Source organism: Topomyia yanbarensis, chromosome 1 (genome assembly GCF_030247195.1).
Source record: "Topomyia yanbarensis strain Yona2022 chromosome 1, ASM3024719v1, whole genome shotgun sequence".
Taxonomy (NCBI): Eukaryota; Metazoa; Arthropoda; class Insecta; order Diptera; family Culicidae; genus Topomyia; species Topomyia yanbarensis.
The window spans coordinates 8,140,187-8,155,078 of NC_080670.1; the positions used below are offsets into that span (position 1 = coordinate 8,140,187).

At 39.9% G+C, this 14,892-nt stretch overlaps 1 protein-coding gene across 3 annotated transcripts in view; it reads right to left on the reverse strand.

Moving 5' to 3' along the window:
* Positions 1-14,892, reverse strand: part of LOC131676782 (elongation of very long chain fatty acids protein AAEL008004) — a 153,058-nt gene that overhangs the window by 87,320 nt on the left and 50,846 nt on the right. For 2 of the 3 annotated variants that reach the window (XM_058956090.1, XM_058956087.1), the window contains exon 3: positions 12,847-12,936. The exons of the other annotated variant lie outside the window; for it this stretch is intronic. The gene's annotated coding sequence lies outside the window, so the exon portion shown is untranslated. The remainder of the gene's footprint in view (positions 1-12,846; positions 12,937-14,892) is intronic. 3 annotated transcript variants of the gene reach the window in all.

The window sequence follows — 14,892 nt, forward strand, 5'->3', positions numbered from 1 at the left end:
AGACAAAAAACAAAAAGACAAAAACAAAAAGCCATAACAAACAAAAAGACCAAGAAACAAAAAGATAAAAACAAACTGACAATAGGACAAAGACAAAAATACGGAAAAAAAACAAAAAGAGAAAAAGACCAAGAAAAAAAAACATAAACAACACGAGGAAAACAGAAACGGCAAAAGTCTAGACAAAAGACAATGGAAATAACAGCCTAGTAAAACTGAAATAATGAGATCATGGAATTCAGAACTGAAGCAATGAAAAAATATTGGATTCCAGATCAGAAATAAAAAAAAATATATATATAAACATACATAGATACAGCGGAAGCTCAATGATCAAAGATTTATGAATCTTATATTTCAGGAATTTTAGCATTTTTTGGCTCCCCATATGCAGACGACATGAAAGTTTTCATGAAAATATGAAATGCCGAAGACGCTGAAATATTCCCAAACGAAATCAATCTGTTCCACATTATGGTGTAGCTAAGGTCTACTCCACCTTAACCTAAAAAAATGAAGCTCAATAACCTTCAGCAGAACAACTTCAAGCATCGTAATGGACATACACTTAGGAAATCAACTTGCAGGAAAACGTTAAATTGTAAGAGTTTCAGACGTAATCTCAGAGCACATTAAAACACAAGTATAACTAAACTAAATAGTATGCTGGGTTTTATTAAACGCTTCAGCTATAAATTTACAGACCTTTACTAAATTAAATCTTTATACAATACATACGTCAGACCAATTTTCAGAATATTTCAGCGTAGTATGGAATCCATACTCTGTTTTGTACGAAGAGCGCATCGAATCAGTTCAAAAAACTTTGTACGCACATCGCGAATTAAACTGGACGACATTCCCTCTTCCATCGTATAAAGCACGTTGCATTCACATCAAGATACAAACATGCAAAAAACGCCCCGAATTTGCCATGCTTCATTTTAATAACGACCATATTCGTCAACGTGTATAATCTGCATCGTTACCCTCACAAATAAAATTTTATGTATCTAAGAACCCGCAAATTTTTCCAAGAACTATATTTTAGGGTAAACTATGCTAAAAATAGCCCCGTCAATAGGATGGTGCATTATTATAATGAAAAGTGCGAGAAAATTGACCTCTCCATGTCTAGAAAATAATTTAAACTGCAACTTAGCTATTGTCATACCATTCTTTGAAGTCTACACATGAATGGATGAATAAATAAATAGATAAATAATCTTGCACTAGTGGATTTATGATATATCATTTAAAAAGTTGTAATGAAACCTTTTCACACATAAACCAATAGTGTCTTTACTTAATTTGTCTTTTGACGGCGTCACTATAAAACTTTCCATCAATTTTCCAGTACATATCGAAAGCCGATGGTCTTGTGTAGCATATTTTGTGAATAGTTAGTCGAAAAATATTAAAGCGTTCAAGTTATTAACAAATTGGAAAGTGAATATAAAGAGGCTCTCAATGTACTTTGGTCCTATTGAAAACGTTTTCGAGCTATATTTATTATTAACCATCCTGCTGCTACCACCCCGAAAAAACTGACATCCCAATTTAAAGAACGCACGGCCTACTACGACGACTTGCTACCAATCGCTTGTTCCCACACAGTACTGCAAGCGATGCAGCAGATAGATACCAATCTCTTTCTCTTCCAGCACGGAACTGGTCTCGCAATCGGTAGTCCACTTCCCCGGATGTTACACCACGTCTGTGCGCCCTAATCTGCCTAAATACTTCCAAAAGCACGGCGGTACCGCACTCTATGGTGCGGTCAAAACACTGACAGTCAAAAAGACAACAAGTCACTGCCTATATCGGAAGGCAGTGGTATGACGAACGCGAGAAATTCCAACACTTTACATAACTCATCAATTATCAGCCGTTAAATGTCCCCTCGTAGCTAGGGCACACACTACCGCCGCGAAGTACTCCGACAAGGGTCCCCACACCGAGGCCAGTAGTGAAATCAAGTTACAAAACCTTGGTCACAAAAGTCCAATTGATTGTTTTCATCTCGCGTTGTGTCGCCAGGGAAACCGATCGAGAAACGACCAGCTCAATTATTGTTGGAACGTAAAAGCGATCGTTTCGATTAACCCCCTTCCCAACCCGAATCCAATTTCCACCAACCAGGTACCGTACCACGGAGCATAGCACGATCACTGCTGTGTGAGGTTCCCGGGAGACCTACTAACCGAGATAATGAAAGTAAAAGTGGATACCCATCGTCGATGCTGCTGCTGCTGACTCTGCGGCTGATGATGGAGAGACCTCCGATCGGTTTCGGCATCGGTGCCAAAGCATGATTCTTTTGGGCAACCTGCTCTTCTTGGAAAGGTTCAGAGCTTTCGTACCAGCAGTGCACAAACGCACACCCGATCGCTGGTGTTGGTGGTGGTGATTATTTTGATGCAATTATGTACAGTGAGCACTGCTGCTGCGGTGTGGGAACCTCACGGCGATCGCGATAGTGTTGGAAGTTTTTAGCATAAACAAACAATATTTTCCAGTCAGTAGTTCAGCGGTTTTTTTCGGGTGGTATCTGTTAGCTATGCAGTCCACGAGTGTGGCAGTGTGTGAAATATTTTTTTTTTGTTTTTCGGAAAATCACCGTCCCAGCCAACTGGCAGCAGTGCAGTGGTCAAACGCGCGGCACGGTGGCAAATGACCTTGGCTCTGTAAGTGGTTATGTAACTGCGCAACGTGAAGTGCGTTGTCGCGGTCGTCGTGTCCCCCTCGGGGTTTAGCAGAGCACCGAGAGGTACGAAGACTCGTATAGCTGATGCTTTGTTATGTACCCTGAACGTGTTTTGGGTGAGATTCCTTCCCCTCGGGGAAGGGATGTTTCAGCTGCTGCTGTGGGATTCACCAAAGAAGGGGAGGAGCTCTCAGTGGTACAGGTTCCTCTGCATTTCAAATATATCAACTACTATCTATTTGGTTTCCAAATTTAGCTCTGGTGGCGGCTTTTTTTCGAGTCGATCGATACGTCTGTGGTGGATACGGGAGGTCTGAGAAAACCAGTTTACTATAGTGGCATAGTTTCGACAGGTAGCTCATTGAGGTATGAGCACAAACAAACAGACATGTCGAGCTGCTCATGGCCTACTACCATGAGAGCATTTTTTAGTGGGTATCGCCTTCAACTGCCTGTATTAACTATAGCAAAAATTGACTTTCTCTGGAACGATTGAGAAAACGGAGTGTCGCTCCTGTTTATCTGTGCTCAATGTCAATGCTAGATTTTATCGCAGGTATGTTTCGATAGAACGTACATCTGCGCGTCTTTTATGCTATGTACTATCGACACACAGAACTCAAATGTAAAATGATGCAATCACTTAAAATTTAAACTTTTGTCGATCCAAACTTCGTGGTGTATGTGTAGTGAAAAGGTCTTTCCTGGACACTGTTCTTGGAATGAGTCTCATTGCTGTTCTATTAAAATCGTAATAGACAGCTTTCTTAGCAGGCACCTTTGGCGTAATCATTGCTGCTTCGCTGTTGGTTTCGTTGTACACAGCACGATCGTTGTTGAGTTAGTATTTGTTACTGCCCGATCTGCAGCCATTGCTTTAGCAACCGTTTGAGGTTTATCATAAGCCAACGGCGTACCTGTCTTGGTCGTAACAGATGGATTTTCCTGGGTAGCCTCTGCACAAGGGTTTCCGTGTTCCAGTTGATAACAAAATTGGTGCGTGGAGATCTGCTTTGGGTGCGTAACTAATGTTCTCGGGCTACACCTTGGAGTGATTTGCATTGGATGGTCAGGTAGGAGGGGATAGGTTTTGTTGGATGCTTTCTCCACACGAACACCGTTGCAAAAAGCTGGGCAGAACTTCCTCCAAATATCATCTTTAATGATATCAACTTCTCCTAATTTTGACATCTGTTTTGTTTGATAACGCAAACATTAGTACCTGGTGGCAGATCATGTATCCTTATTTCAATAGTGTCATCATCTATCTATAGATGCTGGAATGCCGTATAAAACGTCATCACATTCGACGATATATTTCAACTTGTTCTACGAAGCAATCGATTCTGCTTGAGTAACATAATCAGTACCGTATGACGTATATGGTGAAAATGTACAGTCAGTACCTTTAAAGTTTTAGTGATCATGTTTGTATATTTTGTGCAGCTCGTTTCATGTCGCAGCGCAGAATTTTTCTCTCAGAAGCACGGAGCACTCAAGTGTCTGCTTCCTTCAACGCTCATTCATCATGGCCTTACAAAGCAACAGGGACTATTATTGATTTGTACAGATCAAGCTTTGTGCGCGTCTGTAGGCTACATACACACAGCCACAACTACCATGTATTTTATCTTGTCAGAATTTATAGTTGGTCAAACTCCAGTAGCCTCCCTTCAAAAAGCCACGAACGACTCTTCTACTACTCTGCGATCAACGCTAAAAATGCCGGAGCCATTCTGCTCCTGTGCACAAAAGATTTTCGTATCGCATCTTCGAGCGCTATGCGTCATACGAATCGTCAGTTTTGTCGGAAAGCCATGTCCAAGCACTATCGTTTCATTTCACTGAATCCCACGCCGCCTTAAAATCCACAAACAGTCCACAAGTTGTATTCCCAAAATTCATCAAAGGATTCGGCGCAGGGTAAACGTCTGGTTCGTCATTGAGCGTCCTTCTCGATATCCACGTGGATATTTTGAAATCGTTTGGCACGTTGCTAAAATGGCTGAAATTTGAATTGAAATCGCATAATGATTCTTATCATATATGATTAAAACGTTCGAAGAGCATCAAACAACCAAGCTGAATGCACTAGTATCATACGGAAATGCGGTACAGCAAGGCCGGAGTGACATTGAACAAATTCAAGCGTCGCTCAAGTATTTTCATTTCAAGGTTCAATTTATTTTAGACAATTCTATTCCAACAGCGAGGATAGTACATGAATGAACCTCGAGGTGATAAGTGCGTTCAGTATCCACATTATATCGATTGATTTTAAAGGGTGGCAAGATTAGTAAACCGCCCAGGCTGTAATGTTCCATGGACGAGAATATGTGACTTTTTCCGAAATTGGGTGATGTCAACGCAATCCAGTTTCATCACATCAGGAATGTTGTATTGTTCTAAACAAATCTAAACAGGACAATGTAAATGCGTACTATTGTAGCTTCCGTAGACTAAAAACTAATAAAACACATTTATCGCTGAAATTTATTCACAAGGTGGCGTAGGACAGATGAGGAGAATTCGAAACGTAAAACCCAACTTCATTCAATGAACACGATAGTTGTGTTGGTTTTGCGATATTTTTATTTAAAAAATACGGACATCAACATAAAACATACGCTTTGGGGCACTATAGGTCAGTAATATAATGTCAATTTGAATTATTTTGACAAATAAAGTGTGCATAATTTCATGCGCAAAAAACGCCAAAACGAAGTAAAGAGGACATAAACAACGCAATAGCATCTGTTCGAGATGGCACCAGTATTCGATCAGCCTCTAAACAATTCAAGGTTCCGTTCGAAACATTACGTGATCGTGTGAGAGGAAAGTGCTCGTCATCAATGAAAGCGCATCAGATATCTCGCGTGAGTTAACAATATAACAATTCAAGATGTTGTTTAAGTAAATAATCGAAAAAAAACATGTTAAAAAAAACAAGGAAAATTAATCCAAAAAAATTCTCCGAAGCGTAAACGTGATATTCGCCAAGAAAAACTACCACGTGTGCCGGAATGCACAACTTCAATTCTACACTCTGGCAACGACGAGGGCACCGAAGAACGGTTTTTGCACATCATTTGCACTTCCTCATTTTCTTACCTAAATGACGTCAATGGATTGCATTTATTATTTGTGCTACACTCAATCCGTCCTACTACATCGTTCCTTTTTGGTCAAGGCACTCGTCATGCTCACACAACATCGTGGAACTATGAAAGTCAGATTATCACATGTTTATTCTGTCAGGTTACTATCACATTACGCAAATTTAATTTTAATTCTGGCCATCAAATGTCCTGTTATCTTTTCAATTGCCATTCCAAAATGTCTCTTTTTGAAAATTTTGGATTAAAAAAAACGAGTCTTCCCTGTGGGATGGTGATGTTATCATTTTAATAGCTAGAAACTCCACCTTAGGATGGCCGGGATTTTGATTTTTTGTTTGGGAATCCTGCGCATGACAGAGTCCCTTGCCTATAAATTTCTGGATGAATTCAGATAATTTTGAGTCACTTGGTGGTAAAATCTATAACCACGTTTTTGCCTTCCTCATATAGAAAAAGTAACTTACTTTTTTTTCGAGGACACTCCTGAGATTTAGCGTCACTCGATGAATTTTCCATATTTTAAACATTTAGGAAAAAATATTCTGATGTTGCTTTACTAAATGGAAGTTTAATAGATATACTAGCACTCACTTTATTTCCAGAACAAATTTTCAAAAAACCGTCTTTACCGAATTAACTTTACTCTCCCCGTAAGGTAGTTCATGATTTGTGGAACAAGGTAGAGGGGAAAAGTTAGACGAACATTATCAATACAGACGTGGTCAAGCAGAGCAAAGCCAACCGATAAAATTGCTCGCATTCAATTTTTTAGCAGACGGAAGCGAGGTCATTGAAACGGCCAAACTCAACTTGATAACCACACCGTCAACCTCCACGTCCTGTGAAGGTACATATGTGCTGTACTCCAACGTGAAGAGCTGATCGCCAAGCAAACCAGTTCTTTAGGTCAGACAAAACAACACTAATTTTTGCAATTTCGTTTAATGGCTGAATATGTTTCGTTAGGTCCTTTGCAATTCGATTTACATTAAGTGGTTTAACTTTAAGCCGGAATAAGACCACCCAAGAACCAATCGAATTTTTGGTGAAATTTGACACGACATTTACGACAGAGTTGGGGAATTTAGTGACGGAGATGGCAATTGGACAAGGGACCATTCATAAATTACGTAACGCTTTTAGGGGGGGGGGGGGGGGAGAGGGTACAACAAGTTGTGACATGTTGTGACATAGGGGGGAGGGGGAGTTAACTAGATCGTTACGTAACATGTTTTCACCGAAGAAAAAAAAATTTCTGGGAATTTGTTACGTAACAGGGGAGGGGGGGATGAAGAAATTTGTGACAATTTGTTACATGGGGGGAGGGGGGAGTCAATTTTGGGCAATTTTTGCGTTACGTAATTTATGAATGGTCCCCAAGTGGGTCGATACTTTGTGATACATAGAGAGTGGAATGTCAGGAGCAAATCTGATGGGTCATTAGAGAGAGCAACATACTGTGTTGTCACTAATAATTCCACTCTAGAAGCGAGATATTGTGAAACAATTTATTTTTAGCGAAAGACAAAATTGTAGAACTTGCTTTTGTGAATCATTTTGCTGAAAGCATTAAGTCCTTATCCTACTTACTTTAAAAGTTATAGCTAGTAGATTGTTGAATACTCTTCAATGTCTATTTTTCCAGGTATCATTATTGTTCTTAACCGTTGTGTATCCGACGCGGTACCCGGGTACCTTTTTAGGTTTCAAGTAATAAAATTCCCATGTTTTATCCATAGCTGGAAATCGAAACTTTGCGACATCTTAGAACTTCACTAAGTCAAGCTTTTGGGTTAATAATATTGTTGATATAGTAAGGGAGGGAGTTAGGAGGGGCTCCTGATTTTTTTTACTACGTAACAGGCCGACGTGGGTACCCGGGTACCCACAAAACTGAAATACCAATAACTAAGGTAATTTCCAACCGATTTTGATGCTTTTGGGTGTTTTGGATTCAGAAACTCATTCGCTTTTGGACGTGGTAAAAATGAATCGGGTTACTTCATTCGGTTTCCGGGAATCCGGATTTCCGGAAGCAGGTTCCAGTACTGGGATACTATTTGTGAACTTCAATGGAATACTGGCAATATGGGTATCAAAATTCTTGGAATTGTATCAGTAGGCTGTATCTCGTGGTTTTGGAACCATTTGGTGATTTGATCCCGGAACGGACATTCCGGAGCAGGTTCCCGTGGGGCCGTGAGTGGCCATTCCATTCCAATTCCATTTTTTAAATTGCCATAGGGTCCCGTAACAATAAATAACAGACTTCCGAGACAATTTGAAGAGTTTTGATACTAATATTGCTAGGACATTATTAAAATTTACAAATCATACCCTAGTACTGGAACATTACCCCGGAAAATCCGGATTACCAAGAACCAGATCCATTCATCCGGTTCAACTTTACAGAATCAAAAAGTGGACGAGTTTCTGAATCCAAAACATCTAAAAGTGTCCAAATCGGTTAAAGGAAGCCATAGTTATGAGCATTTCAAATTGTGGGTACCCGGGTACCCACGTTGGCCTGTTAAAGGTGTTTTTTTGTTGGGCACATAACTGTTAAAAATACACAAATTCTCAAGAAGAATCTTGATTATTTTCCGTGTTATTTAATATAATCAAAGTGATTTAATTTTCGTAAATATACTACTTTCAAAATGTACTGAGAACTCTGAGATTGACTTAAATAGGTTGCATATAAAAATACGATCGTTTAATGTACATTTCGTTTTACAGCGATATATCGAAGTAAAATTTTCATCCTTTTATATAGTACTTTTAAACTATCCAAATTCGATTAACAATGATTTAGATGGAGCTTAAATAGATGGTAATTCTAAGTTTAAAAAGATTCAACTACCATCGGAATAAATTAATTTGACCCTCGGTGCGAAGTGTTGCTAAAAACCGTGATCTCTGTCGTGAAAAAGCTGACTCGTTATACCAACATATAAAAATATTATAGTGTGGACCAAAATAACATTGCAAATAATTAAGTAAGTTAGTAACGGAGTAAATTCTCGGAAAGTTTTAAAAGATCTTTTTATAGTTTCGATCGTTATAAAAAATTTACAGGATTCTATAATAGATCAGGACAGTAATATTTATACAATCGTCGTAATTTAACGCAACCCAGCTTTTATGTTGAGCCCCAAAATAATTTATAGATTCAGAAACTTGTTCGGTTCCAACAACTGTCATTTGGCAACCCAAAAAAATAACGGCTCCGTTCTGCCCTGCAAGCGAACGCATGTGTTTGCAAATGTGCTTTTTCGCACCGACAGCTAACCTCTCCGGAGGTCAAATATTCCAACTACGAAGCGTGCTGACCGCATTGCTTCCGCTCCCGTAAGCACCGAAACGAAAAATTGCACTCGTCCAATCGGGTTGCTAATCAGAGTGCAATAACCGATTTGCATTTCAAAGCACAGAGCCTTTGCTGCAGTGTTTTTTTGCGCACTCATAAAAACACCATCGAAACCAATTCGGCTTTACGATGACGGTGCAAATTTTTTGCATTACCTTTTCGAGCAAAAGCGCAAAAAATTGACACTTCTGCTCGACGTATGGTCATCGAAAATGGCAATTAATATGTATATTAGACTGGTTCAATTTTCGACTTTTAGCTCCACCAGGCTCCACTGATTCCTTTTATGGCCCTTAGTAATTGTGCAAATTTTGGTACCGATCGCTTGTGTCTACGTATCCTCCAAAAATTTCAAAGTTTATATGGAAATTAGTATGGAAAATCGGTTAAAATTGAAAATAAATCCTTAAAAAATCACCTCATCAATCAATTCATGAGAACACTATATATTTCTAAAGGTATTCTTTTTCGGAACACATTCGTGGAACATTGTAAGGTTGTGAAAATTCGCTGAGAAAAGTTATTAACTGAAGAAGCAGCATGACTTCAAAACAAGTGGATTTTATTATTAATCATAGCAACCCTGTTTTAATAGCTGTGTCTGCCATACGGGAGCGATGGGTGGTAAGCCTAGTTTACACTTGTATAATGATGGAGCTATTCAAACATTTCAAAATGTTCCACGAATGTGTTCAGTAGAAGAATACCTTTAGAAATATATAGTGTTCTCATGAATTGATTGATGAGGTGATTTTTTAAGAATTTATTTTCAATTTTAACCGATTTTCCATACTAATTTCCATATAAACTTTGAAATTTTTGGAGGATACGTAGACACAACCGATCGGTACCAAAATTTGCACAATTCCTAAGGGCCATAGAAGGAATGAATAGAACCTGGTGGAGCTAAAAGTAAAAAATTGAACCAGTTTAGTGTATACACTCAAGTTTTTTTTACGCGTTTTTTTTGCGCGGTATTTTTTACGCGGCTTTTTTTTACGCGAATTTTGAAATTTACGCGGTTTTCATTTACGCGGATTTTGAAATTTACGCGGTTTTCATTTACGCGGATTTTGAAATTTACGCGGTTTTCATTTACGCGGATTTTGGAATTTACGCGGTATCCATCAACGAGGTTCCCTTTAACGCGGATTCTTAAATTTAAGTGGTCTTCATTTACGCGGATTTTGAAATTTACGCGGTTTTCATTTACGCGGATTTTGAAATTTACGCGGTTTTCATTTACGCGGATTTTGAAATTTACGCGGTTTTCATTTACGCGGATTTCGAAATTTACGCGGTTTTCATTTACGCGGATTTTGAAATTTACGCGGTTTTCATTTACGCGGCCTGTATCCCCCGCGTAAAAAAAACCTGAGTGTATACTGTACGGCTATGTATGATGAGGAAAGGCGACTCCGAAATGTGTCGCCTACTCGGATCAACCGCCAGCAGCAACTGTCAACCTAAAAAAAAAACAGCAAAGAAGACGTTTCGAAATTGTTCTTGCAGGTGATTCCATCCGAAGCCGTGATCGCATGTCGGTTGACATATTCCGTTGCTGGCGTGAGGGTGACGGATGGATAGTGGGAAAGGGGTGTTGCAACAACTTGCTGCAATCACGAGCCACCATCAGTGGACGACGGACCGGTAATATAAGTCGACGACAGGGTTAAGAACCGGACCACTTGCTTTCGCGAAAATTCGATGGAATAATCCATCGATGGCGCAGGTTATCCGGTGACACGACAAGTGCTGTTTATAAACAACTATTTGTGGACTTTCAAACCGATTCAAAGTACGGGTGGTGCTGAACTGGTTTGAAGATTCTAGAAAGTATGATTGACCGTGGTTGAATGCGTCTAGAAAGGGGTTTTAGATGCAAGTGTGGCATGATAGAGCTTGGTTCAGGTTCTTCTAAGTTTGAAATATTCGATGGGGTATCATTATGTGCACTTACTCATAAATAGTCACTGCAAGATTGCGTGCCGTATTTACCATAGAATGTTGCGAGAAATTGTAAATACGATTGGGATATCGTTAACAAAAATATGAGCGTTAATATTTATGATCGAAGGAGGCTTGTTGGATTTGCTTTCGTTTTTTATCAGGGGTTTAACACTTCTGTAGTGATACTTGGCGTTTATTTTACGCACACGAAGATCTCTTTTTAAACGATCTTCAATGCCAGCAGGTCTTCTGTTTGCCTCCGAATTCCGTGAGTAAAGCATTCCTATTGCTTTTCCTTTTCGATCTTGGTCTTGACATTAGTGATCGGGTAACGTTACTGTCAAAAAATAGTAACAAACTTTTCTTTGAAGAATAACGTGCGCAGCCTACAGCGACCCACCTTGAAAACCCTTACATTTATTACACGCACTACTGGAATCAGAGTATGCTGCGTCGTGTGAATCTTTCTCCGCGTCCTTTCAACCCCGTATATATTGTCGCTTCGTTGTGGGGTGTGACTGCGTGCAGAAATCAAGGTGATCAAGGTTCGGAAATTGCTCATCTGTGACTTTTCGCCCGTAGTACATATACACACAAAGGGTGGGTAAAGAGTGAAGAGCCCTTTGCGGTCGACAATGGTTGACCGTGTTCCAGCTGACCGCTACTACCACCGTCAAGCATCGCTGCGGAACGAGCTCATCGAACCGTTGTTGATATTTTTTCAATGCTGTGTCCCGTGATCGTGGCTTGCAATAACGTATCTCACGATGACAGTAACGATGACGACGAATTAGTTGTTTATGTTGACTCACTAATTACTGTCCGATTTGCTGCGAAACTACGGAAGAATCAGGATGTTTACCAACACAAGTTGGTCAACTTCGAAGGCGAGGAGAAAGACGAGAACGGATCGTTTACCGAGATGTCAATATTTGAGCGGTAGCTCTGCGAAATCCGCTACCGACTGACTGACTGACTGAAGGTGTCCTAAAGCACCGCGGTCTTCATTTACCAGGGTTCGTGATGACACCTGGAAAATGTTTAAAATGCGGAACATCCTTCCAACGATCGAGGTGCTCACCGGTAACCATCAGGTGAGTGAAACAAAGCAAAAATAAGCTGATTTGAGTTAATAACAGGGTCGGATCGCTCGAAAAGGAAAACCACGAAAGAAAAAGAAACAAGATGGGAAAGTGATTACAAAAAAAAAGCCGGCGATCCAAGCCAAGGTCTGCATTGTAGACGGGTAAACAGCAAAAATTGGATCAAGGTTAGTGGTACTGGCGACCGGTACTAGCAACAACACACGGCCGTTATTTATCAATGGGGTGTAGGTAGTGAGTGTACCTGCTGTGCGACAGCGTTCATGAATGAGGTATAAATCGAAATGACGATGGACGTTTAATAAATGATTGGCGCACCCCTCACTGCCGGTAGGTCGCAGGGCCAAGGTAGAATAGGTGGTCAGGTCATATTGGACATTGTATTGCTTGGTATACGGCGTAGACCTCAATGATTAAGACTTTCAGGTTCAAAAAACGCAAAGAATTAAAAAACTGAAAGGTTAAAAACTTTAGAGATTTGAAGTTTCAAATAATAAGATTCAATTTATGGCCTTCGGGATTCATCAATTGATTCTGTTTCGTATCCCATTTACCCCCACAACTCGATTTCCAGAAAAGTTGCCTGACATAACTTACCTTAAAATAAAACTATGTAAATAAATCTCTGCCGTTATCACTACCTACAGCTACTAGCGCTGCTTCGGTTTTTGTATCAATATGGAAGATCTGGAAAAGAGAAAAGAAAGAAAATTAAACAAATCAAATTTTGCCTGAGCATTCAAATCTAAGCCAGCAGTGTGAATTAAAAAAATCTACTAAGGAGAAATGCTTTATGCTTTCTGCAATTACTTGAAACCATTTTGCTTTAAACTTGGACCGAAAAACTTTTTTTTATTCTTTTGTGAACAAGATCGTGCAAAAAATTCAGAATCAACAAATGGAACCTGGGAGTAACTAACCTTGATGTGCACGTTTCGACAGTTCTATACTTTGAAATGGCCACGTTCTTACAGTCATCAGGGAATGAAAGGAATGTTAGTATAACAAACGTGATTACGGAGACCGTGTATATTTCTGAGACAGGCACGTAGGCATGTATTTCGGTGACTCTTACCATATTTGTCTCGCGTTTGAACAAATTGGTGAGAAAATGTTACTATGTCCAACCACCAGACAACGGTCACGACACTCATAGTGCTTATTGCTTCTGCCCGTGCCAGCTCGAAGTGAACGACAAGAACAGTTACTTTTACGTTGTGTGCCTTGTCTGAAGAACAAAAGGACCTGCTATTTTAATTCTTACTGTGGTGATCTAAGTGACTTGCACAAGCAAGACGTAGTGCTCCGGTGAAAAAATGTTGCTATTGGCTTCCGGTCTTTCCGTGTAAGACCGTGATCTGGAACATTTGCTAAAGGTGTAAATCGAGGCTTACGAATGTCGCCTTTACCAAGTTTTACCATGTTAGTCCGTCAAACCAGTCCTGAGGTATGTATGGGTATCTTCGTTTGGCTGGTGTTCGATAGCTTCGTTACAGGTTCTTTTTTCTTCGCAGGCTTATCTCCAGCTTCTACATTTTCGGTGCTTAATCTTGTGATAATTAGCATTTGCTGATCCATGTTTCTTAAAGCATTTCTGTTTCTTTTAATAATTGTCGACACTGCCATCGAGTATGTCATTACCGGAGTTATCAGGCAACTGTGCAACCATTTGACTACCTCCGACACTCGATGTTCTTTAAGGAATAAGCATGGATGGAAAAGCGCTTTTTGTGCTTTCCTCATTCTGTCTGACGTTGTCGCGCCTCACGTCGGGCTACTGGCGATTTTAGCATGGTTGTTACCGGTATATCCCAAATTTAACCATTTTTCCGATACTGTTGTCTACATCTACTCTGGATCGCTCCTTTTTTGTCTGACGTCGTCGCGCCTCTTATCGAACTACCGGTGATTTGCGCTCCTAGAGATGTACGGTAATTTAATATCATGACCTTGTGCTAGTCTTAGCTCTGGAAAAAGTCCTTTAGCATGCATAACAAATGATGATGACATACCTGTTTAATGCCGTTTATTTTCGTCCCTTCTGAAGTTCCAAACCATTGTATGGATGTCTTTTCGTGTAGACATGCTGTCACAATTCGATTAATTAAAGCTTTGGCTTCTTCTAGCTCTTCCAGAATAGCAGTAGTTGTTGAGATGTTTATTTTGTTAAATGTATTTTTCGGGTCGATAGAAACCAGAATCGTTTTGCATCCCTTACGCCATCTGTCATCGAGAATTCTTCCAAGAACTATTTGATCCGTCGCGCTTCATGTTTTGGGCAGTCATTTGATATGCTGGTAATGGGTTTGCTCATTCTTATTATCTATTTAGCAGCATTTTCGCATATATTTTAAAAGGACTAGGAGGTGATGCAGCGGCAGTCGTCCACGTCTTTAGGATGCGTAATCTTTGGATTTCGAAATCGGTACTCACACCGTGTCAAGCCACGACTTTGGACCTTAGTTTGTCCTGAGCACTACCTTCATTATTTCCGTCAAACTATCCAGCAGGCTTTGGGATATATTTTAGAAATTCGTTGATTGTTGTCCAATTCTGATGCACTATTGTTTCTGTTAATGTGTAGGTCTTTCTTGTAGATTCTGGCCTTCATTTCGAAAATCATTTGTCTTGAACAGCTTTAGT